The sequence below is a fragment of the Panthera uncia genome (assembly GCF_023721935.1).
Source record: "Panthera uncia isolate 11264 chromosome A1 unlocalized genomic scaffold, Puncia_PCG_1.0 HiC_scaffold_17, whole genome shotgun sequence".
NCBI lineage: Eukaryota > Metazoa > Chordata > Mammalia > Carnivora > Felidae > Panthera > Panthera uncia.
In genome coordinates this window covers 136,600,457-136,624,850 of record NW_026057577.1, presented here as the reverse complement: position 1 = coordinate 136,624,850, position 24,394 = coordinate 136,600,457, and the positions used below count along the sequence as shown (strand labels likewise).

Sequence of the window (24,394 nt, the reverse complement as noted above, 5' to 3'; positions counted from 1 at the left end):
AAGGATAAGGAAGAAAGAGCCAAGCAGTCTCCATGCTCTTGGTGCAAAAAAAAAAAAAAAAAAAAAAAAAAAAAAAAAAGTCTTAGTTCTTGGGTCTGAAAGCAAGAAGTGGACATCTCTAGGTAGGTCTTATAGTGAAAATAAGAAAAACAGAGCAGGGGGCTCCTGGGTGGCTCAGTCAGTTAAGTGCCCCACTCTTGATTTGGGCTCAGGTCATGATCTCATGGTTCTTGAGATGGAGACCTGCATCGGGTTCTGCACGGAGAGCATGGAGACTGCTTGGCTCTTTCTCCCTTTCTCACTGCCCCTCCCCTGCTCACCCTCTCTCTCAAAATAAATAAAGTATAAAAAAATAAGAAAGGAAAAACAGAGCAGAATAGGAAAGCAAGTAGATAGAAATTCTTCTCTTAAGTGTGCTGTTAAGATTTATCACTCCCCTTAGTGAACCAGAACTAGACCCCATGCCTTATCCTTAAGGGCTGGTTATTTAGGAATACCTATGGTAAACGAGTGCATAGGTCTCTATAGATCCTATTATTTCAACATTCTCAACAAGATTTTAAAACAAGGCTGTAATCTAAGGTGAGGGGTGCCTGGGTGGCTCAATGGATTAAGCCTCCGGCTTCCACTCAGGTCATGATCTCACTTCTTGTGAGTTTGAGCCCCACGTTGGACTCTGTGCTGACAGCTCAGAGCCTGGAGCCTGCTTTGGATTCTGTGTCTTCCTCTCTCTCTCTCACTCTCTGCCCCTCCCCAGCTTGCTCTCTCTCCTTCTCTCTCTCTCAAAAATACATAAACATTGAAAAAATTAGAGAAAAAGAAAATCTAAGGTGAGAGAGAATGATTTAGGGTAGGGGAAGAGAGCGTGCATAGAAAATACATATATTGATCTTTCCACTTCCCTGGTTTCTGGCACAGAGTTCCTAAACCCTTGTAATTTCCTAAGTGATAAGAACACTAGGAGCACCTATTGTAGTATTTGTCTTTGACCCCGTCCCTGACACAGGGCTCCTAAAATCCTTATAAATCCCTAACTGACAAGACTGCTGGGGGAACAACTTCTGTTTTATTGAGGTGGCTAAACAGACTCCTGAATGGGGCTGGCCACTGGAAAAACCAAGCCAAGATTAAGAGCTTGGGATTTTCAGCGCCACTCCTCATCACCGAGAAAGGGGAGAGAGGCTAGACTTGGATTTAGTTGCTGATCATGCCTGCAGGAGGAAGCCTCCATAAAAATCCCAGTAATATGGGACTCAGAGCTTCCAAGTTTGTTAGCACATCTACGTATCCAGAAGGTGATAGACTCCAATTCCATGGGGACCGAAGCTTCTGCACTTGGGCCCCTCCCAGACATTGCCCTATGTATCTCTTTAGCTGGCTGTTCACCTGTATCCTTCTTCGTATCTTTTAATAAACTGATAAAGGTAAGTTAAATGTTCCTCTGGGTTTTGTGAGCCACTCCCGCAAATTAATCAAACCTGAGGGGAGAACCTCCAATGTGTAGCCAAATTGAAAAGAAGTTGTGGGTAACGTGGGACCTTACTACTTGTGTTTGGCATCGGGAGGGGTAGGTCTTATGGGACTGGGGCGTAGCCCAGACAATCTGACACTAGCTGTGGGTAGAATTCAGTTGTAGGACACCCAGGTGATGTTGCAGACAATTGTTTTCTATGGGAAAATAACCACCACACATTTGGTAACCAAGAGTGTCAGTAGTGAAGTGTTTTTGCAAGTAGTGAAGGAGATACTCAGGTGAAAGAAAGACACAGGAGGAAAGAAGTGGGTTTTTCTCAACACGGCAGGTGGAAAACCAAGTTTTTCAATTACACAGAGACTTAAGAGTTGCTTAAGAGAGACTTATGGGGGCTTAGTATTTGTCAGAATATTAGTAAACACTTTAGAGTATTTACCATTTGAATCTAATAACAAGATGAGGAAGGTATTCTTGTTACCCTTTTGTTCATGGCTGGTCCTAACTGCTGGGAGGTTAACTTGCCAATGTCACCCAGAGGGGGGCCCAAAGGGCCAATTCAGGGGTTCTAGATACAGAGCCTGTGCACTTAACTCCTCTCCTGTTGGGCACATATTATACAGATGTGGACTCAGATAGATCCAGGAAAAGTCTAGAGACACAAGGATAATTTTAAGTGAAGTGAGGCCTAATATACAATATAAATAGATAGCTTTTAGGCTCCATGCTATTACTTCTTGACATAAGATTCTGCTGCCCAGAATAGAATGAACATGAAAAGCATTGCCACTTAGATATTTTTTTTTTGCTTATTGAGCTTTGCTTATGAGTAGATATGATAAAAAGTTCATGTACGTGAAGTGAGACATTCTGTATCATAAAGAATTTCTAATATTTGGGTGTGAAGGAGCTTAAGAAAATAAAAGTGATGAGATATTTATGGTACATTAGTTATTTTTATATAGGTTTCCTAAAGTAATATTTTAAGGTTATAGGTACAATTAATAAAACAATGAAAGTGAGAAGAAGAGTTTCCTTCCATGGAAGGAAAATGAGCAACTGAACCATTTAGATCAGGCAAAAATAAAGCGTCTGGATGTTAGATAGAAGACCGCTAAGTGAGTTATCTGAAATCAGGACGTTGCTAATAAACTTGCAAAGTTAAACAATGCCTTGGTATTTTCATGGCTATAAGCACCAAGAAAACATCACTAAACAAGCAATGAATATTGTGCTGATTTGTATCTAGACAACAAAATAAGAATGATAATGTCATTTGGAGCACAAAACAGAGTAGCTAAAGTTAAGGCATGTTTGTTTAAAATTGACAGAGGGTTCACTTCTGAATGAATAGTTTACATATAGTAATACAGAATGCGTGTGCTCTTTTATGGCTCTAAGTATTTTCACTGAATGAGAACAGTGGAGAATTACAAACTATTACTCACAGGAATTTGGCAACAGATACACATTTTTTTTTTCTCCAATACGCTGAAGTCATACACGCAGCAGTTGATAAATACTTGCTTAATAAAAACAGTGTGGCTAAGGGGATTTTATCCCCAGAAAATAATCACTTTAGGGATATCACAAGGCAATTCACTTTTTATGTTTGCAAAGGAGTAATCACAAGGCAACTATTAATCTCTTCTTATTATCCACATCTTCCTCCACTGCCCGCTGGTAATCTGTGTTTCACTGAAAACCTTTTTTTTTATGACTTAAACACTATGAAACACCCTGGATATCAACTACTCCATTCAATTCATAGTTAGCAAAGACCTGTTGTTTCTCTGTTGCTACATCACGTTTTTCAAGTGCTCATTTTAGTGAAATGATTCAATGAAAATAGTTTTATAATAAGAAAATAGCAGGTGAGACCTGGGAGCGAATTTCCCAACATAAGGATTATGAAATATATTGATTCTGTAAAATCTAATAAAACTGAATCTGTTTTTACTCCAATGTTTAGATGAATTACATTGCCATCTGATCTTGAGGGGACCCTAAAAATAATATAAAAGAGTCATCAAGGCTTAAATAAACATACAATATTTGGTAACAAGCATAGGACAGATACAAAAAGACATTATTTGCCACATATTTTAACAAGATCCACACTTTTAACCTTAGGGGTCAAGTAGGTAGCCCTCGAAATATTTTCCTTAAAATGATTTTACAGTTTAAAAATAAATTTTCACTTAGGAAAGAGTTATACAATTTACACAAATCCTGAAAGGAAAAAAAAAATTAAAGAATGAAAATTAGGGATAAAAATCAAAGGATTCCAAAGGTTTCATATATTTTGTATAGTTTATGGATGTAAGAGCATTCTATGCAAGGCTGTTATGAAAGTAGAAAGGCAAAAATGTCATGCATATATAATTGACTTGATTTTTCAATGTCTGTATTTCTACTCAAGTGTATAAAATCATTACCTTCCAGCATCTTTCACAGACCTTGTAATATTTGGTGTTGATAAGTTTACATCAGGTAGGAAAAGGATCCATTTTAACCCTTGTAGAAATATCAGTTTTTTTCCACAGAATCTACGTTGAATAATGGCTACACTTTTTTTTTTTTTTACTTTAAAATATACTAAAGCTTCGCCCCAAATACCTGCTCCCTCTTGAAATTCCTTTCTATGTCGATGACATCATTCTGCTCTGACATCTTCTTTGACATCCTCCTTCCACGGTCAATCAGTTTTTAGTCATATCTTTATTTCAAAGACGACTTCAATGGATTCCCACAGTCTAATATTCATAGTCCTCAGCTTTGCGCTGCACGGCCCCCACCATATCTCAACGGTAAATAACAGTACTTGTTGGACCCTTTGTCTTCTGCTGTTACTTGTTTACATTTTTCACTGGCTGATGTTCTCAGTTATAAAAAATAAATAAATAAATCCATTCTACCTAAGGAAGAAAGGGATTTAGTAAGTGGTACAGATAGCTCCCAGAATCTTCAATGGTGCTTTAAAGTCTGAGCTTCCATGAAGATCTCCAAAACTACGCCACCAAACTGGGTCACCAAAGGAGCAGGATCAGCTCTGATCAGGACAGCAAAGCACTGCACGATCATACTGTCTGTGATCTAAGTCAATGAAATGCTCGGTCCCTCTAACGAACACAAGTCTGTGCATCTTGCTATTGGCGCACTGACAAGATCAACTTAACTTCCCCCTGGATCTCTTGATGCAACCAAATCTGGGAAATGCAGTTTTTGCTTTTCAGAGGAAGGCGATACAAGAAGAGGAATTAGTCGGGGTGAATGTTGAACATACAGGTTCACAATATCCATCACATACCGTAAACAAAATTATATTTTAAAACTCCGATCTCATCGGGAAACTATGATTTCTTTGTCAAAATATCTTAAATTAACCATTGTATAAAGACTGATATCCAAGCTTTCTTATTAATCTTTCTTTATATACCATTTATTTGCTTTAAAACCTTCCTTTGGAATTCAATTTTGCTTAGTATTCTTCTAGGCTTATTTTAAGAAATAATATATACCTTCTGGCTATCAAAGCATTTAAACTAAATGCTCTGTAAAGTAACTAATAGGAAAAGTGAGCTGCGATGATATAATGATGTTCTGTAAAATGTCCCTGGAAACCTGAAAGGGGTAACATGAGGTTAACAAAGGAAGAGGTGAGGAAACTCTTCAAAGATCAAATGGTATTTCAGCAAGGTTCTGAACCATGAGAATGCGTTGTCCTGGTCACGATGTAACCCCATTGTAGAGAAAGAACGAAAGAAAGAAAGAAAGAAAGAACGAAAGAAAGAAAGAACGAACTTACAGACTTTTGTAAAGATATGAGAATATGTAATACATACGAGAACGAAAAAGTTGGAGAATGGTAAGTCATTAGGAACGACTAAAAAGTTGGCTTTATATGTGCACATAATGAGGTGATAAGCAGCTGAAGAAGATTCTCTTCAGCTTTACTAAAGGTTTAAATTGTGTTGTACATGTGGTTTAAGTCATTGAAGGAGCTTGAACAGTGATGGATATATTATTTCTAGGACTAGGAAGGGACATAGAGTGAAAAGTGGTGGGACTCAAGCCATGTAGAACACCTAGAAGCGATTACTCTAGGTTCACGTCCAGATTCAGGCAGTGGTTTTGAGTATTAGAGGGAGCCAATGTCTTGAAAACAAATGAGGATATAGCAACACCCCGACCCAACTTGGATGGTCTTCAATATTGTTGTTTATTTACTAACAATTTCCCTGATCTCACTCCAGTAGTTCTGAACTAATCACCTGTCTGGACCATTTTTTTGTTTGTTTGTTTCTTGCCTTTGTACATTTCTTGCCCTCTGCCCAGAGTAGCCTGTCACTCTTTTCTGCTCAGTTTTCTACTTAACAAGATCTAGCTCAAAAGAGCTTTACTTTGTAAATCTTCCTTCCCTCCAAGGCAGTGATGGACATTCCCTTTACACTGCATTGAAGAAATCTGCCTTCCTTCCTAAATGAAAGCACAGACCTACAACACCATAAGTATTTGTTTGTGGGCTATATTCCCACTTGGCTATAAGCTAAGGTACGGAAGCTATGTCTTGTCTTATTTTATCTTGTCTTGTGGAATGTTGCAGGTTTCTGAGAGATGTAGAAAATTCATATAAATTAATGTAAAGTATACAGATGTTTTCTAGGATCCATAGGAAAACCTAAGAATAGTACATATGTTGAAATATTTCCAACTTCTCTGTTCTATTTTTATACTTAACTGGACATGTTTGCATTCAGGGAATGTGGATATAAACACGTAAGATGGATTCAGATACTTTCAATCTAGTAGGCGTGAAAATGGCCACATTTCAGTCATTTAGTTAATTAGCAAAAGTAAATCAGCATTTTACTTTTGTCTTTGGCCAAACCTCACCAGTCTGTGTTTTCCAAATAGGACTTTTATTTCCTTTCAACAGAATAATGGGTGGTGAAGGCTCAGGTCATTTTTAACTACTATTCTTTTCTCTTAATCAGTCTTCGTGTCCTAAGCTTCATTTTCCTTCTGTCATTTCAGACGTTTTCTGTTGTTAGGAGCAATTCAAAATTATAATGTTCAATTCTGTTTTCTAAGGCAGCTACTCAACAAATTCCTTTTTTTTTTTTTTTATGTCATATCCGTGTTTTACACACTCCTTTTCTTTACATACTCCTTCCATGACTATGCATTTAGCACTTGGTCCCTTTTCCAAAGTGATAAATTCCGCTTTAAAAGATGTCCTATTAAGTATCCACCAACTACCAAGTTTGATAAAACTCATTTGAGGTTACTCAGGTGGCTCAGTCAGTTAAGTGTCTGACTTTGGCTTAGTTCATGATCTTGCAGTCTGTGAGTTCAAGCCTTGCGTCTGAGTCTGTTGCAACAGCTCAGAGCCTGGAGCCTGCTTCAGATTCTGTGTCTCCCTCTCTCTCTGCCCCTCCAGTGCTCACTCGCTTGCTCTCTCTCTCTCTCAAAATAATAAGCATTAAAAATTAAAAAAAACAAAAACAAAAACTTATTTTGAACCATTTCTCTCATAAAAGGGTGTTAGAGACTAAAATAGTCTGAAACATTACTGGTTTTCCTTGGGGCGCCTGGGTGGCTCAGTCGGTTGAGCGACCAACTTTGGCTCAGGTCATGATCTCATGGTTTGTGAGTTTGAACCCTGCGTTGGGCTCTGTGCTGACAGCTCAAAGCCTGGAGACTTCTTCTGATTCTGTGTCTCCCTCTCTCTCTGCCCCTCCCCCACTCATGCTCGCTCTCTCTCTCTCTCTCTGTCTCAGAAATAAACAAATATTAAAAAAATTAAAAAAAAAATACTGGGTTTCCTATTCTATCTCTTACAAAAATTAAATATACTTGTATACCATTCCTTCTTAGCTAATTTAGTTTTGCTTCATGTTGGTAACCTGACCCGGCTTATTCTTAGAACAGGTTGCCTTTCTCTACCAGGAGAACATATTGAAGAAGCTTGTTGTATGGGAGTTTGGGAGGGAGTTTGTGGACAGGCAGATATGACCTTTGGTCAAGTGATGACTTTACAGATTAGTTGCTATGTGACCCTTGGTGAATTATTTAGTCTTTAGTTTCCTCAAATATAAACCAACCAAACAAAATCGATAATATCTTTCTCACAGGATTTTTGTGAAGTTTCTAAGTAATGTATATACCAAGCCTATAAGCTGTAGTTAGAAAATATTTATTTATTATAAAACCTATCTAAATAATATATATTACTTGCCTCTACATGTATTTAAGCCTAGCAATTCCAGTTTCTCAACAGGTAGCAAAATATAAATGCCTCATTGTCTAGCTTGGAACCCTTCTTAGAAAGCCATAGTTACCTTAAACTGTGCTGTGCTGAACACGACTTCGCAGCTGTGAATGGCAGGTCAACATTAGGAAGAAGGTCAACACTGTCTATTGAAAATACAAAAGAAAGTTCTAGCTAACAGCTTTACATAACAGAAGTTGGACCTTAATATTAGGATCACCAAAAAAGATTGTTTATAAAATAATACCAGTTATCTCAAGTTGCTTTTATACAGAAATGACTATGTATGCTTTTTATATATCACTGGATTATACGTTCAAATACATAGATTAACTCCCTAGCATCCACATAACATGCACAGAAGACTTTTAGTTTGGTTAATATGATACCGAATGAGGAAAACGTCTGAATAAAATATAATATGCACAGAATCTTATTTTTCTCAGTGTTAATAATGGTTGTTTGTTTAAAACATGTGGTCATGAAAAAGAAAGTTCGGTGGGAAAGGATATAACATTTATTAAGAACTTCTTACGCATCACTTCCACTGCTGGATGCCATTACCTACATTGATTAATTGGATCTCCGAGCACTACTGAGGGAGAGAGTGTTTCCTCCAGTTTACACAGGAGTGAAGGGAGTTCTGTGGAGAGTTTCCCCCCGGCAATAAGGGGCAGTAAGTGCTGAGGTTGAAACAGTATTGGCTGCTGGGCTATGCTACACAATTCAAATTCCCCTCTCATGGGGGAGTTTGGTTTAACATTTATGGCTTAAAATATTGCTTCTGGTTTTCATATTGTTGTCTCGAAAGAAAAGTCACTGGACCAGTTGGACTTAAAAGAGGGTTGTAAGCATCAGGCCATAATGCAGTTGAACTTGTTTTCTCTCTTTGGGGAAGGATGGATTAATATCAGCCATCTTCCCTGTTAGCATAAAATGTACACCAAATGTTGTCAAATATTTGCATAATTAACATTCATCTATTTCTCATTAATGATTACTTAACATTAGTCTACCTAGAAGTGTTTTGAGATGCTCTAAGAAATAGTTTCATTTCTTCAATGTTTTAGTTTTATACATATAAATAGAGCATACACACACATACAATCTGTGAAATCTTCAGTAAACGTAATGAAAATTTTCTAAATTATCATAAAATTACCATTTTAATATTAATCATTATTACCAATAAATTACAAGGGTACTATATATGTGTCTTACTTCTGGAGAATAGACCTTTCAAGTCTATCAGAAGACTAACTTATTTAACTTATACCCCAGAATGTTACATAGATGAAAGAAAATTAAAAATAACAAAGGTAACAGAAGTTTCTTGTATCCTTTCCATTGTTTCCTCCTTTGTTATAATAGAATCTGTGTATGTAACTCAGATGGTGGTTTTACTATTGACTGAGTGAGGCATATAACTACAACTTCCTGAGTGATTTCAAACAGTATTGTAAATGTTCAGTCAGGAGCAAATGAGACTTTGCTGATAGCTGAGAGTTCTAATCCCTTAAAACTACTAAGCAAGGGCTCCTTTTGGCCATTCCATGATGGAATAAATTTATCAGTTTAAATTAAACTGCAGAAGCTCCTACTTTCCTATTGCCACCTTCCCAAAAATCATCTCGTGGACGCCAAATACGTTGCTTTTATTCCCACATCATAGTTTACACATTATATATTGAAACTTCAAGCCCCTTATCAGTAATCTTTAAACACCTCAATTATCACTAATGGAATAGGCTGTCCTAGGGAAGAAGAAGAAGAGAAAAAAAGAACTCTGTGATATAAAAAAAATGTGCTCGTGCATATTAGCACCATATACGGGAGGTGATTTTTGCAAAGCTCAAAGAGAATAAGCATCTTCGTGGTCAGAATAAGGTAAATGCCTACAGTAAAGTCTGCCTTTGAGGAAGGAGGGTCAGAAATGTTATACTATTCTTATTATAAATAGAATAACTACCCACTTTTTAGAATCCCACTGACGAATCTCTTTCCTTTGTAACATTGTCATGAGAACATATAAAAGGTTGGCCATTCTCCCAGAAAAATTCCTACACTTGCAGGCTTCTTTTTCAATTAATGTTATGTTCAAATTTCAAAATTTACAGCAAAATTATTGAAGTTGTTTTGCTGCTTACTTAAAACAAGAATGTTTCCATGCGGCGGTGAGATTCAGTGCTATTTATTAAAAAATGATGAAAGACTCATTTTCAAAATCACTTTCTATGAACCAAAATAGTGAATTTTAAAGTTTATTATTTGGAAAGTTCAAAAAAGGTATGCTTTCTAATTGTATTATTTCTAAAACACGAAAGAACACAACTCAGTTTCTATCGCTATGTAACAAGAAACCACAAACTCAAGGCTGTAAAATAACACAATGCTGGAGGTAAGAAGCCAGTTCGTGGCACAATTGAGTTCTTTGCTCTGTGGGATCACAGGCTGAAATTAAGGTGTTTGCGAGTCTAAGTTCTCATCTGGAGGCTGTGCTGGGGAAATCCATTCCCTACTTCTTTCTGGTTGTTATTATTATTTAGTCCCCGTAGTCATAGAATTGAGGTCTTTTTCTTTGACTGTGGTCAACAGGGAGATACTCTCAGCTCCAGAAAGTGGCCTACAGTTTCTGCCACGTGGCTCTCTCCAGCTTTAAGCCAGCCGTGGTGCCATGAATCCCTCCCTTGCTTCAAATCCGTGACTTCCTCGTTTCCCCCACTGAAGACAATTATCTACTTTTAAAGGGCTCATGTAATTAGGTCAGGGCTTCCCGGATCACTTCCCCATCTTAAGGTCAACTGTGCCTTATAACAGAGCAGGAGTAAAATCCACCATTTCACACTCCCAGGCATCATGTGGCACCAGTACCACAGAAGCATGGAAATATTAGAGGGCATCTTTGAATGCTCCCTCTCAGGGTGAATCATAGAGCTTCTAGAACCTCTCAAACTCTACAGCTCCTCCAAAGTGATGCTTTATAACGCCAATTTAAATACAACACACGAGAGTGAATCATTCATAACGTGCATCAGCTATGGAAATCTTCCAAAATTCTAAAAGGAGACAATACGTATATATTCTACTTATACCTTTATGTGAGCTTTTAATTACTGCACAAAAGAAGCATATAACAAGAAGAAACACTGAAGTACACATTTGTTTTCATTCTGGTAGATTTTTTCCCCTTAAGAAACATGTTATTCTATCAATAAAGATATAAAGATATAAGGATACTATTTGCACTCTTTTTTTAGATGATTGTGTCCCTCTAAGAACTGCATTTATTTCCCAACCTAAAGTGCCCTTACTCCGGAGAGGGCCGTAATGAATCTAGGTGTCAAAGTTTTTTTTTTTCCAGCCCGACAGGTAGCTCCAGAAAAGGATAGGCCATTAAAGAAGTCCTGGACTGGGTAGAGGGGCGCCTGGGTGGCTCAAGTCAGTTAAGCATCTGACTTCAGCTCAGGTCACGATCTGACAGTTCATGGGTTCAAGCCCCGCATCGGGCTCTGTGCCGACAGCTCAGAGCCTGGAGCCTGTGTCAGATTCTGTGTCTCCCTCTCTGTCCCTCCCCTGCTCACGCTCTGTCTTGGTCTCTCGAAAATGAATAAATGATTTTAAAAAAATGAAGTCCTGTATTGGGTAGAAACATCTAGGCCCTTGTATCACCGCCTTGCTCTGTTATTGGCTGAGGGACACGTGGGAAGGGCATGTCGTCAGCTTAACAGATAAAATGGACTCTTTAGTTGTTAATGGCTGGCAGCTGGCAGGTAACCCCACTCCCTGACAACAGTTCTGAGAGAACACCTCAGGGTGTACCATACTTACAAAGCAAATAATCTAACTTTCATTGTGTTGTATTTACCCTGAAGCTACCTTCATAGAAGCACATGAACAAGAATGTTATGACATGGCTGTCAAAACAGTGACATGATAATAAGATATACACATGTGATTGATACAGTTCTTCCAGTAGGCACCAATAAATATGTGCTTCAGCATCAACCAAAACTCATTCTTGTCATTCACGAAGCATAAGTTGCAATGATTGGCCATGTTGCATTGTGAGGAAAGTAGGAAGTCGTCGTGAATTAAAAAAAAAAAAAAGTTGAGTTATGCTGTACAAATGTGTACTTTACGCATATCAATTAAGGACATAAGGAGGAATTCAGACCTACTGAGATGTGATTGGACAAGAAGAAGAGAGATGGAGAAAATTGTTCATTATCCCAACGAATCTGGCATAGTTCTAGAAATTAGGAGGACGAAAACAGATGTGGCTTTACGGACCAGCTACACCTTCATAGACACATGGAAAAGGAGAGCTATAAGAAAGTTGTGCAAATATTGTGAAATGATGGGGTTGTCCTAATATAATCATGTTTGCCCTGTTAGAAGGAACAGTGAGAAGAACTATCTAAATAGAAAATTTCAAAACTGACACTCAGCCCATCCATTTCTATAATGCAGAGGACATGAGTGTCTGTATACGTTTCCTTTACTTTCTCTCAAATTCACAGAAGCCCAAGAGAGTCAGGAAGGGACCTCAGCAATATCATTATTGCTACCTGTGCATGAACTGCCTGGGTTTGTTCAAAGGAGATCTATATATGAAATAGTTCTGGAATCCTGTAAGCTGCTCTGATCTTTATTCATTCTGGTTTCTGTTGGGCTAAATTTTATCTGTAAAAGGTTGTCACAGGTGAATTACTAGGATGATAATGACTGGAAAGAAGGAGGATTCCCGTAACTTACAATAGGAAGAAAAGAAGGACAGGAAAACTTATTGGTTTAAAGCATTTGTGTATTAACGAGCTTTAGAAGAGGCTGATGTTGTCACAGGTTCCTGGGTACAGTATTAGGAATAACAAATTGGCATCTCTAAAATGGCAGGTAACAAAGCCATAAAAAGTCCCCGGTGACCTCATGCAATTTCTAGATCATTAGGGAGTTGCCTAACTACCTCACTTACATCTCATCAAGTGAGACCTCAGTTTCACCCCTGCTGATCTCTCTGCTCCGGTTTCTATTTTCTTTAATTGGAAAGTCAGGTAGTGACACTGGTTTTGGAAGGAATCCAAGATACTCATGCATGAACTACTGTGTGTTTCCAAAAACCAAAACAAAAACCTAGAGCAATGACTCTTGAGAATCTTTAACCTTTACTTGATATTTGTAAAGAAATAACATTAAGATAATTAGTACAGAATAAATACCTCCAATTTGACAATACACAAACATCCTTGAATGGAATCAATTGACACTTGGAGATGAGTTGTGGAAGAAAATTTTTAGAGAAAGGAAGTGAATTCACTTTCCACCAATTACCAGACAGGTAGCGCTCCTATACTGCAAATCAAATAGAGTGTCCAGCATCTGTGATGAGGAAATAGGGCATCTGTAAAGGATGGGTAACTGAAGTTGAGAAAGACAGGGCAAGGCCCACCTATCAGTCCACACAATGTAAGCCATTTTCCTAAGTGTTTGTTTGTTTTGTTTTGTTTTGTTTTGTTTAAGATGGTGGCCACTTCTGGATATGTAAGATGAAGACTTGTGAATGCATTACCTAGTAATACCTCATAAGTCAATATAGGTTTAGATATACACAATAAAAGCAAAGTGTGGAGGAAAAGGAGAACTCAGTAAAGGACCCAGACAATAGAATATATTAGAACTCTTAAGAGAGCAAGATGTTTTTCAACAAGAATGGACAAGCTATGTTTTACAGAGAAGGTGGGGTAACATTAGCCTTAAAGAGAGGATAAGAAATTCTAACAAACCAAGATTAAAAAAAAAAGGTTAGTATGGTGAGTAGAATGATGTCTTTTCAAAGGTGCCTATACCTTACGGTCATGACCATGTAGATGTCCTAATCTCCTAGTTAATAAATCTAGTGTTTATGTTGAGAGCATGGTACCATTACATTTGGTTACATAGGTAATGGCTTACTTCCACACTAGCCCAGATGGGTAGAAATATTAGATTAGGAGTCAAGGTTTGGAGAGTTTATTTTCCACAAAATTCCAAAAGTCAGTATTTGAAACTAGATGTGCATGTTTCTCATCACTTTGCTGACTTACTGCCTTTAATTGGATGTGCCAGGCCCTGTATCATACATTTGAATGATCTGGATTGTTTGGGGTTATGCAATTTCCAGCAACATAGGATTCATCTGCCATTGGAGACGAAGTGTAGCCTTTGAGCGAATTACACTCTTAAATTTGAGAATCTAATTTGATCCACAAGGCTTGGGCAACGTTCCTTTCTCTGAAAAATGTTTCTCCCATGTCACCAGAATCTTAAAAGTTTTCCATGTTTCAAAAGTTAAAGAACAAACAGAATAAAACACCTTACCCTTTATCAGTTGAGAAGAAAGCTAGATTAATTTGTCTAGGGACAAATAACTCATTAGTAGTAAGTTTGTAAAGGAGGCAGAGTTCCCTAAATCATCCTTTGGTTGTCTCTGAATTTTGTATTATTCGGAGGCTGAAATCTACCAAATAAAGTTAGGTCCTTGGAATACACCAAGTTAGGAGGGAAAGGGAACACAAATGACATTTCCCTTGATATTTTCCTTGCATAAGACCTTAGAACAAGCCGTCACCTTTCCAGGCTCTAAAGAAACCTTTATTTTACATGCAATGCATGCTCAGCAAGGGGTTCAGAGGGAGGAAGCGATTAATGATACTTGTGTTAGTGACAAGAAGCAGCATCTGTCTCTTTTAAAAAATGCGTCTTCTTCTACAAAGTGACGAGGTTAAATGAGGTAATCCCTAAAACATGTTTTCAACGGAAAGGTCTTCATACTGCAGACCAAAACTATCAGAAAATATTGAAATATCTGAAGGACAGGTGTGTCTCAGATCAGACAGATTGGGGCATAAACACTGCATTGAGCTGTACCAAAAGCTCGAGGCTGTTGCAAAACAGACTTGGGAAAAATCACAAAAAATGGAATGAATGGCTTCCCAGGAAGAAAACAGTCTGTGTGACATCCAGAGTCCCCCATGTTTCGCCCTTCAGAATGAAACAACTTCAACTTTTAGATTCTAGAGTTGTTTTTGCCTAAGTGGCTATAATGCTTACATTTCCTGTCCAATTTGAAAAATTAAATTCCTTATTTTGGAATTATTCCTTATTTGATATTTGGAATATTTGATATTTATTCAAATATCAAGTCAGAAAGAAAATTTTTTTTTTTGCAATGCATCCTTTGCCACTGACAATTAGATTCTTTACGTTTTGCCCATGCCAATGGCAAACCATGTATATGAATATTTTAGTTCCCATAAAGACTAATCTATTCCATTAATGTTAGTAATGCTTGCATAATTGAAATGTAGTTATGTGGGTGGTCTTTCGTTTACAGACATTACTTTCTTTGAATGAACATTAATTATTGGCTATGTATTACAAAACTCCTTGTGGTGATGTTATTCTAGTGATAATATAAACATAAGCACAGCATACAATTTGTACATACTTATTTAAAAGTACTCTGATCATGCAGTGTCACCATATAAAAGAGGAACCTCATACAAGAATGACACAATGCTCAGAAATTACATAAAAATTAAAGAAGTTCTTACAATAAAACAGATGGCTCCAGAAGCAGCTGTGTTGTTTCATTTCTGAAGCGTGTTAGACACATATGTGGATGGGAATGTGGAGTGTGTAGGGGGAAAGAACTGCGACTGTACATGGAAATAAGAAATTGATGGAGTTTTGGCTTTTTTACTATAAGATTAACACATGAGGGCCAGGGATTCAGTTACCTTGACGTACTTTGCTAACCATAAAATGAAGGAGAGAATGCTACCCTTACATAAACTTTATTTAAAAATGCACTGTGTGGGGCACCTGGGTGACTCAATTGGTTAAGTGTCCAACTTTGGCTCAGGTCATGACCTCATGGTTCATGAGTTTGGGCCCCACATCAGGTTCTGGGCTGACAGCGTGGAACCTGGAGCCTGCTTCAGATTGTGTCTCCCTCTCTCTCTCTGCTCCTCCCCCATCCGTGCTGTCTCCCTCTCTCAAAAATAAGCAAACATTAAAAATAATAAAAAAATTAAAATGCACTATCTTTCCATTTTTTATTTAAAATCATTGTATTTTATGGGGTTTTTTTTTGGTTTCTGTTTTTGTTTTTTGCAAACCCCCCATATGTATTCCAAACTTATAGTGCTTTGGAGACACTTATAATGGTTAATGGCCTATGTCAACTTAACTGGGCCACAGGGTGCCCAGATGATGGCTTAAACATTATTTCTGGATGGATCTATGAAGATGTTTCTGGATGAGATTGACATCTGAATTGGTAGACTGAATTAAACAGATTGCTCTCCCCATAGTGAGTGGGCCTCACCCCATCTGTTGAAGGCCTGAATAGAATAAAAGACTGAGTAAGAAGGAATTATTTGTCTTCGTCTAATTATCTTCAAGCTTTAACCCCATCTCTTATCTTTGGACTTGGACTGGACTATACCATTGGCATTCCTGGATTTGGACTTCTCCACCTCTACACTCATGTGAGCCAATTTCTTATAACGAATCTCTTTCTATACACACGTAACGCATACACATACAGGCACACCCTATTGGCTCTGTTTCTCTGGAGAGCTCTAATATATGGATCAACATTTACTCTTTACTGCTCCTTTCAGGAACCTTGTAGTAAAACCTATAAGCCATATAGAATGTATTTCATGGCCAATGAATGCAAGTCCACTAATTGCTCCCATGTGGAAACCTTAAGATCCATCATACAATTGAACATAGACCCTCCCTCCCCCTTTTCTTTTTAACTCCTTCTCAATTAGATGATCGTGTCAGAAGACGGTCTGTCATCATCAGTTCTTCAGTAATTACAATGAGTAAAATTCCCCGCCAAGTCACAGTGGACACACAGCATTAGTCAGACATAAATTGTATACTATGAGCCCTTGAATTTATGGGATTGTTAACCATCGCATGGGGTAGCCTATGCTGGCTGCTGTGTTCCTAGCATTCTCATGTGACCTATTATATGCTGGATTTTATTATAGTTTATTTTCTTAACAATTCCAGGCATTGTGAGAAACTTTGCAGATACTAGAACACAAAGGTTGTTGTTTTTTTTTTCCTAAGATAATCAGTCTCAGAAATATTAACTTACTGAAACTTACTGATAGTGATAGAATTGGTCACCAAACTCTAGTAGGCCCTGATGCCCTTTCTAATCTTCCCTAATAACCTTTGATTTTTTGGATTGTTCCTGATTTCACTTTATAACTGGATAAAGTTTTGTGGTTGAGTACTTTTTTCCTCTGGTTTGCTCTGTGTTGTAACTGAAGTTATTTTTGGTTGAGATTTGAGAGATGAAGGGTATTTTTTAGTATTTTGACCTTCAAGACAGTATGTTAGAAAGTCATTAAGGGGCACCTGGGTGGCTCAGTCCATTAAGCATACGACTCTTGATTTTGGATCAGGTCATGATCTTGGGGTTCATGAGTTTGAGCCTCATGTCAGGCTCTGTGCTGATGGTTCAGAGCCTGGAGCCTGCTTCAGATTCTGTGTCTCCTGTCTCTCTGCCCCTTCCCTGCTCACTCTCTGTGTCTCAAAAATAAACAAACATTAATTTTGTTTAAATCTTTAAAAAAATAAAAAATAGAATTGTAATCAATATCAGAAAGAAGTACAGGTCTCAAAAAGTGCAATAAATTAAGGGCACAACTGTTTTCAAAGGGTATGCCCCAAAGTTACTGGCCCCTGACTTCCACCTGGTGAAGTGCATAAGCTACGGACAACCTCTCTATCAGCCTCTTTGCATAACAGAAAACTAATGACTTCGTCTTTGGTTGTAAAGATTAAATAGGATGACAAAGGTAAATTATTCAGCCTAGCAGATAATACAACCTCAATAAATTTTAAATGATAGCTTAAAAAGAAGAAATGAAGGAGAAAGAGAACCAGATGGAGAGGGAGGAGGAGGAGGAACCAGGTTCCAGTCTTTGGGGCTGCCTCACTCAAAGCTTTTAGAGGACAGAACCCTGAAGGTTTTCCGTGTTGTTTTGGACAACTCACTAATATGCCATTGTATAATTTCTTAAAACATTTCTCTAGATATCCCAGTTAATAAGGGCCAGAAGGGGCGTGTGGCTAAAAAATTTAACAAAAACAAACGAAAACAAGAATAGATGCAGGCAGAAAACATTGAAGAGCTCAAGATAGGGAAATAAAAGACACTTACATGGGGCTTATAACAGAACAAATGAAAAGCTGTGTCTACTAAAACGTGTTGTGTATGAAGAGGGCTTTGAATCTGAAAGTAAGCAGGCCTATAGCATTCTGAAATTTGTCAGGAAGGACATAAAGATGTTTTATTTCAAAATAAAGAAAAGCATCAGGATGGGTATGCTTATACTCTTCCAATATATGAAAGGAATCCTGAAGAAAAAGTTCTTTTTTTAGCTTCAATGAACAATTTAGGAAACGGTGCTTAATGTTCATTCAAAGGGGACATTCTTAAATGTTAGAGTTAATGGGATCCCAGGAAGGCAGTCCTTATGAAATAGGTTGCCTCCTAGCATGGCCAACTCCTTATTAAAGACAGGATCAGCAGTTGCTCTTCTGCCTTCTGGGGAGATCAAAAAGAGAGATCAATAGCCACTGGGAGACTGGGGCAGTGGATATTTAAATATCCTTTACGCGATGAAATCACATGTCTACTATTGCACATACTTCTGTTAAACGTTACTCCCAGATTCATCAAGCATTCATTAAGCATGTGCTATGAGTAGGGCACTATGAGCTGATGTTACTCATTCATCATCTCATTTCACCTTTGGAGAAGGTAACATCTTTTTAGGAAAGTGAGGGATAGAGACGTTGAATAGTGTGTGCGTGATCACAAGCCACTATACCAATTTTCCCATTAAGGAGCCCTAGCAACAGGATTCTAAAATGTGGGTTTTTCCCGTCTTTCTTTCTAAACTGTGAACAGTCTATAAACATTTCAATGTTCCTCATGATGTCTTGCCTGGTTTGTAGAATCATGATACAATGATACTGCACTAGGTTTCTGAGTCATCTTTACAAGATACAGCATTGGGGCCTAAACAGACATCTTTGATTCACAGTGGTTTAGTTCTTACTGGTGTATTACCATCCTTTTCATCTTGATGAAAGTTAAATATGAAAACTTGATTTAAAAATCAAAGCTAGGGTTTAGAAGTCTTTAATGTGAATATTATTTGAGTGACTTGTGTCCCTCAGATAGCTAACATCGCATAACATTTCTTTTCTCTAATTCAATGACTTGAAAATATAAAATTTGTTTTTTGAAATGACTGAACAGCTCAGGATGTGGTTTTCTTTCCCTTTTCTGAGAAAAAGAAAATCAAGCTGCTTGGCCTATGTGATAAAACAATGTAGATAATGTTCACGTGAAAAGGTGCAAGATGAAAATGTGAGAATGATCGGAGATGCCGGCACTGTCCCACTATCTAAACGTACTTTTAAACATTTTGAGGAACTCATTATTTTGTTTTAAACAGAAAATCTATCTTAACTGCTGGCATAATACTGTCATATCCTTTCAGATGAGTCAGCAGTCACAAAGCCAGCACATTAAACAACATTTTGCAGATGAGAAGAGACAGAATAATAATTCTGTTGAAGATAACCAAGCAAGCAATAGAATACATGGTTAGAGATCATTGGTATTATTCGAAGCAGAATTCTAGCTGCAATACCATATACATTTGCTATTTAAATAGCAAGAAGCATTCTATACTTTATGGCAACACAAGTTGAGATGTTTAGACATATCTGAGGTACACATTTATGGATGCATCACCAGCATTGATTCAGGAGTGAAGTTGTGAACAGAGTCAGCCAGAGTTCAAGGCTCATGAGTACTCATCCATTCTGATTCTAATGCAAAATTATGCTTTCTTTGGCCAATATTTCCTTTTTTTTTGTTTTGTTTTTGTTTTGTTATTTTGCTTCATGATCCAGGATGAGGAGTATCCCTCTAACTATGGATAAATAAAACATAATAAAAACTGAGTTAAAATTCTTTGTTATATAATATTATTCTACCATTTATTGTATTTATATAACTGGGACTAAAAAAAATCTCTGGACAGCATCCTGTGACTTCCTTATCTGGAACTTCTGAAATTCAGTCAAGAGTTTCATGTATGTATGTATGTATGTATGTATGTATGTATGTATGTGTGTATGTGTGTGTGTGTGTGTGTATGTATAAGAAAATTGTCACAAGATTAGATTTCTTATTTATAAAGCAATCTGAGAAAATGGCATACTTTAAATCAGATAAAACTTGCTACTTTTTGAGAAAGAAAAAGCTTAGAACCAGGAGACTTTTTTCTTTCACATAAAAACAACATGACAGCTTACTTAACAGCATGAAATAATGACTACAACAAGAAAATATTTAATTTTCAGGAAAAACACATCAGAAGAAATTTGATTTTAGAGATGATCTCCCTTTGACAGACTTTCATTCCTTCTTAATATTTCATACTCTTTAAAAAATAAAAAATAAGATAGTGAATGTGTTCATTTAGGGTATCATCAGACTATTAGCATTTCAGTTTGGCTCATTCTTTGATGTGGGAAGCTTCCCTGTACATTCTGGAATGTTTAGCAGCACATTTGGCTTTTACTTACCAGATGCCAGTGGCAACCCCTCAGTTATGACAATTAGTAATGTCTGCCAACATTGCCAAATGTCCCCCGGGGGGGCTGAAATCTTCCCCTGGTTGAGAACCACTCATTTAGGGCCACCATAGTTGACCTGCTTTTCCCCATGAGAGCTGAGATCATCTTCTTGCTTTCTTTTCTGTTTCTTCTGTCTCCATTATAATTTAACAATCTCATATCTCTACCTTTATGGGAATTACCGAAAACATCTATTTGAAGGTATTACACAAGAACATTTCTTCCTCTTCCTAATGTGGACACACATCGGGACACTGAACCTAAGAGAGAATGGAGACTAGATTCCCACTGTCATTCACCCATTGGACAAGGCATAACTGTGTAGAGCAGTAATGGTCCAAACTTCCCTGGTGCTCTGTTTCTATTATTATGACATCACATTTGTAAATGAATTGTGTAGAACTTAGAAATCAATGTCTCCATACTGACAGCATAATAAAGGGTAGCTGTGTCTTTAGGCCAGTCTCCAAAAGTCAATTTACTTATAAAGCAGTTGAAATCTCTGAAAGCTGATCTCTTTAATTTTAAGACCTGATAACAGGAATCCAGGCAGTACAGTTTTAAATAAGTAGATGAAACAGACAGTGGATTTTCCCTCCTCTGAGCCAATGTGATAAAACACACTAAAAATCAAATTGTCCTTGCTTTGATATCTATGCCATTTATTCGACTCCCTAAAATTAAATTTTATGGAAGTTCCCTCTAGTTACTCTATGCTTATTCTCCACGTATGAAAACACTTCTTCTCTTAGTTGATGCCATATTTGGAGAAATGGCAGCCAGTGAAGGGAATCACATATAGATTCTAAATCCCTATACAGATTAGTTAAATTTATTAATAAGTACGCTTGTTGACTGCATATGTTCACAGTCACATGTATTTAAAAAAAAAATGTTTTTTTAACCCCAAATCCTTTCTCATTGTCTTTTTTTGAAAAGCGGAGTAACATTAAATGCCTATTTACTTGGAATTCAATATACGTAGCATGATGGTGACCACAAAGGTGGTTAACACATGATTCATGTCTTTAGGAATGTTGAAAGTTAGAGAAAGATTGATAGAAATAACTATAGGAATAAAATAAGGTTGGTAGGAGAAGGTTCTTTATTATGATGTGCCCTGGGAATGATTGTAATACACATGAATAGTTATGCACATCTGTTTCACCTCCTATACATTCTAAGTGTGACTGGCCTAATTATGTGCTGTTCACCCACATATTTAGCTCCCATATACTAATTTTGCAAAAGCAGAATTAAGGTCAATTTAACCAAAGAGAAAATGAGGCAGCTAAGCCTTATATTCACTCGGTAACTCTTTCTAAAAATACAAAAAGTCCTCTTGGAGTTACACTGTGGTGAAGATGTTATGTTACCTCTGCCTTGAAAACTCTCAATTGAATAAGGAAAAAAAACCTTGGATTGGAGTTAGGTCTCCATCCCTGTAAGTCAGTACTACGTAAGTCAGTATTGCAGAAATTATAATTATGATTTTATTTTTTTATATTTAAAATGTTAGGAAATTTGCTGAACTCACCAAAACCTGGCACTTCTTTTAATATTAAGGAAATTAATTTGCTCTTATTTTCTTATAAGAAATTAGGATATATGGTTGAGATTGCCAGACTGTCTATTGTCTCCCTATAGCCACTAAGCCATTGCCTCTCTCTCTATATATATATATACATATATATATATATATGTATATATATATTTTATTTATTTATTTATTTATTATTATTTTTTTTTTTTGGTTAAGCACATGGCACCTAAGAATACAGATTATATTTTCCATCCTCTCTTAAAGCTACGTATAGACATGTGAACATTTCTGGAAAAAGATTAGGTTTAAATAGTATATATAACATGCAGCAGTGGTTGTTAATGAGAGGGTGTGGTGTCTCTCCTTAAACCTTTCTCTTCAGCTTGTGGGAAGTGATGGATGGAAGGCTACTGGTGGCCTAGGACTTCTAAACTCCTAGGGCCAGGTTAAGAGCAATGTCCTGGGAATGAGAACCTGAATTAGGACACCCTTGGAGCTTCATACCAGATTCGGACTAATTCTGTGCCACTTTTACTTGACAGAAAGATTCTCTTTACAACATTGCTTTTTGTGCTATTTCAAGTGGTGTGTAATCATAACACAGGCAATTTGGCTTGTTATGAAAAAAGGAAGAATCTTGGAAAGAGCCCTTTCAAATGCCAGGAATTTTCTTTGGGTTTATGCTATATTCCTTTCCCTAGAGTGGGAGAAGCACACAGGTCATGGAGCAGGCTCTTTTTTTTTTTCCTAAGTTTATTTATTATTTTGAGAGAGAGAGAGAGAGAGAGAGAGAGAGAGAGAACACGAGAGAGAGAACACGAGAGAGAGAGAGAGAGAGAACGAGTGAGCATGTGCAGGAGTGAGCAGGAGAGGGGGAAAAAAAAGAAAGGGAGAGAAAGAATCCCATGCAGGCTTCCTGCTGTCAGCACAGATCCCTATGTGGGGCTCCATCCCATGAATGGAACCATGAGATCATGACCTGAGGAAATCAAGAGTCTGAAGCGTAACCCACTGAGCCATGCAGGTGCCCCATGGAGCAAGCTTTTAATGCCCTGTGTATACCTTTCCTCATGACTCAGGTGATCGGTCTGAAAGTGCTAATATAACACTTGTGAACACAATAGTTTCACAAAGCCTAATATTAATAGTCAATGTTAACTGTCAAACTTTCGTTTCAGGCAAGACAGTTCTAGTGCCCTGAAATTCTTCAGCAGGGATAAAATAATACTCCTTGTAGGCATAAAGCAAATGAAAAGGCTTTGAGTAAGCTGACAAATAATGATAAGGAAAACACCTTAAGTTCACTGCGTCTTCCTTAAATTCCTGTCTCTGTACTAGCCAACACCAATGACGTTCCTTACATCCCTCATGCTTTAGACCATTTACCCACATAGCAGCCACTTAGGAAGAGGAAATATTATAATACCCGGTAACCAAAAGGGAAATTGTGTTTCAGGGAAGGTGACTCACTTAGCTAGATTCATAACGGCAGCGAAGATGGAGAGCCAGAATTCAAGTTAGATCATCTGATTCAACACCCCATCTTACCTCGCTACCTTCCGGGTCACTTCCCTTCACCTCCTTCTCTTTATTTCTCACTCTGCCCTCCCTGGATCTGACAGTTCAAAGCACCATTTCCAGCTGTTGATGGAGCAATTGTTTTTAGTTCTGGGGGCTTTTCAGAGGTCTCATCATGCCACATCAACATCTGCCACTGCGCCACACAGTGCTTTCACCAGAAGCAGCAAACGTGAGAAAAGTAACAGCAGAGAATTCCCCAGGTGGATGATGAATTGGCCTTCATGACTTTATAAATTCCAATTTTAAGTATATAATAGTCATATGGCACGACTGTATCGTAGGTCAAGAGACGGTCCCTGTGCCCAAGTTATAATCACTTTATCTTTGAAAGGAATTAAGGTCATGTAGAAATGAGAAACACAAAGCATTTAGAACTGCAGATTATTTAAGATCCAGACTTCACTATACTTATACTCATCTGGATGACTGATTTATTTTGAATTACGCACTTCTTAAATTAGCCATTTAATAACACCAGCAGATCTTGTTCGTAAAATCATATCTTTAGAAGGGACATTAAATTACATTCTGTCTAATCAGGCCTGGAGATATGTTTAGAAATAATGTCACACATAGTCCAAGAATCTTCCTCAACACTAAAAATACTTCGTAGTATTGGCAATTACCAAACAGCCCATGTGACCCTATATGATGCATACAATTCAATTCTCCCTTTTTCTAATTTCTCTCTAGAAGCAATCACTACTAAAAATTACTACTTTTTAATCAATTAACATAATTAGTGAGGTAGTCTCTAATACCAGAAATCTCACTTTTTAGTGTGGGGAGACATATATTT

At 37.4% G+C, this 24,394-nt stretch overlaps 1 long non-coding RNA gene across 2 annotated transcripts in view; it reads right to left on the bottom strand.

Moving 5' to 3' along the window:
* LOC125935184 (uncharacterized) overlaps positions 1–20,780 on the bottom strand; it is a 31,709-nt gene extending 10,929 nt beyond the window's left edge. Inside the window, exons 1-3 of one of the 2 annotated variants that reach the window (XR_007461616.1) lie at positions 20,421–20,780; positions 7,816–7,891; positions 6,423–6,515 (exon numbers count right to left, since the gene is read on the bottom strand). This is a non-coding gene — a long non-coding RNA (uncharacterized LOC125935184). Of the gene's footprint in view, positions 1–6,422; positions 6,516–7,815; positions 7,892–20,420 lie in introns of those variants that run through there. The other variant, XR_007461615.1, reaches the window with a different exon arrangement.
* Positions 20,781–24,394: the final 3,614 nt, after the last annotated feature.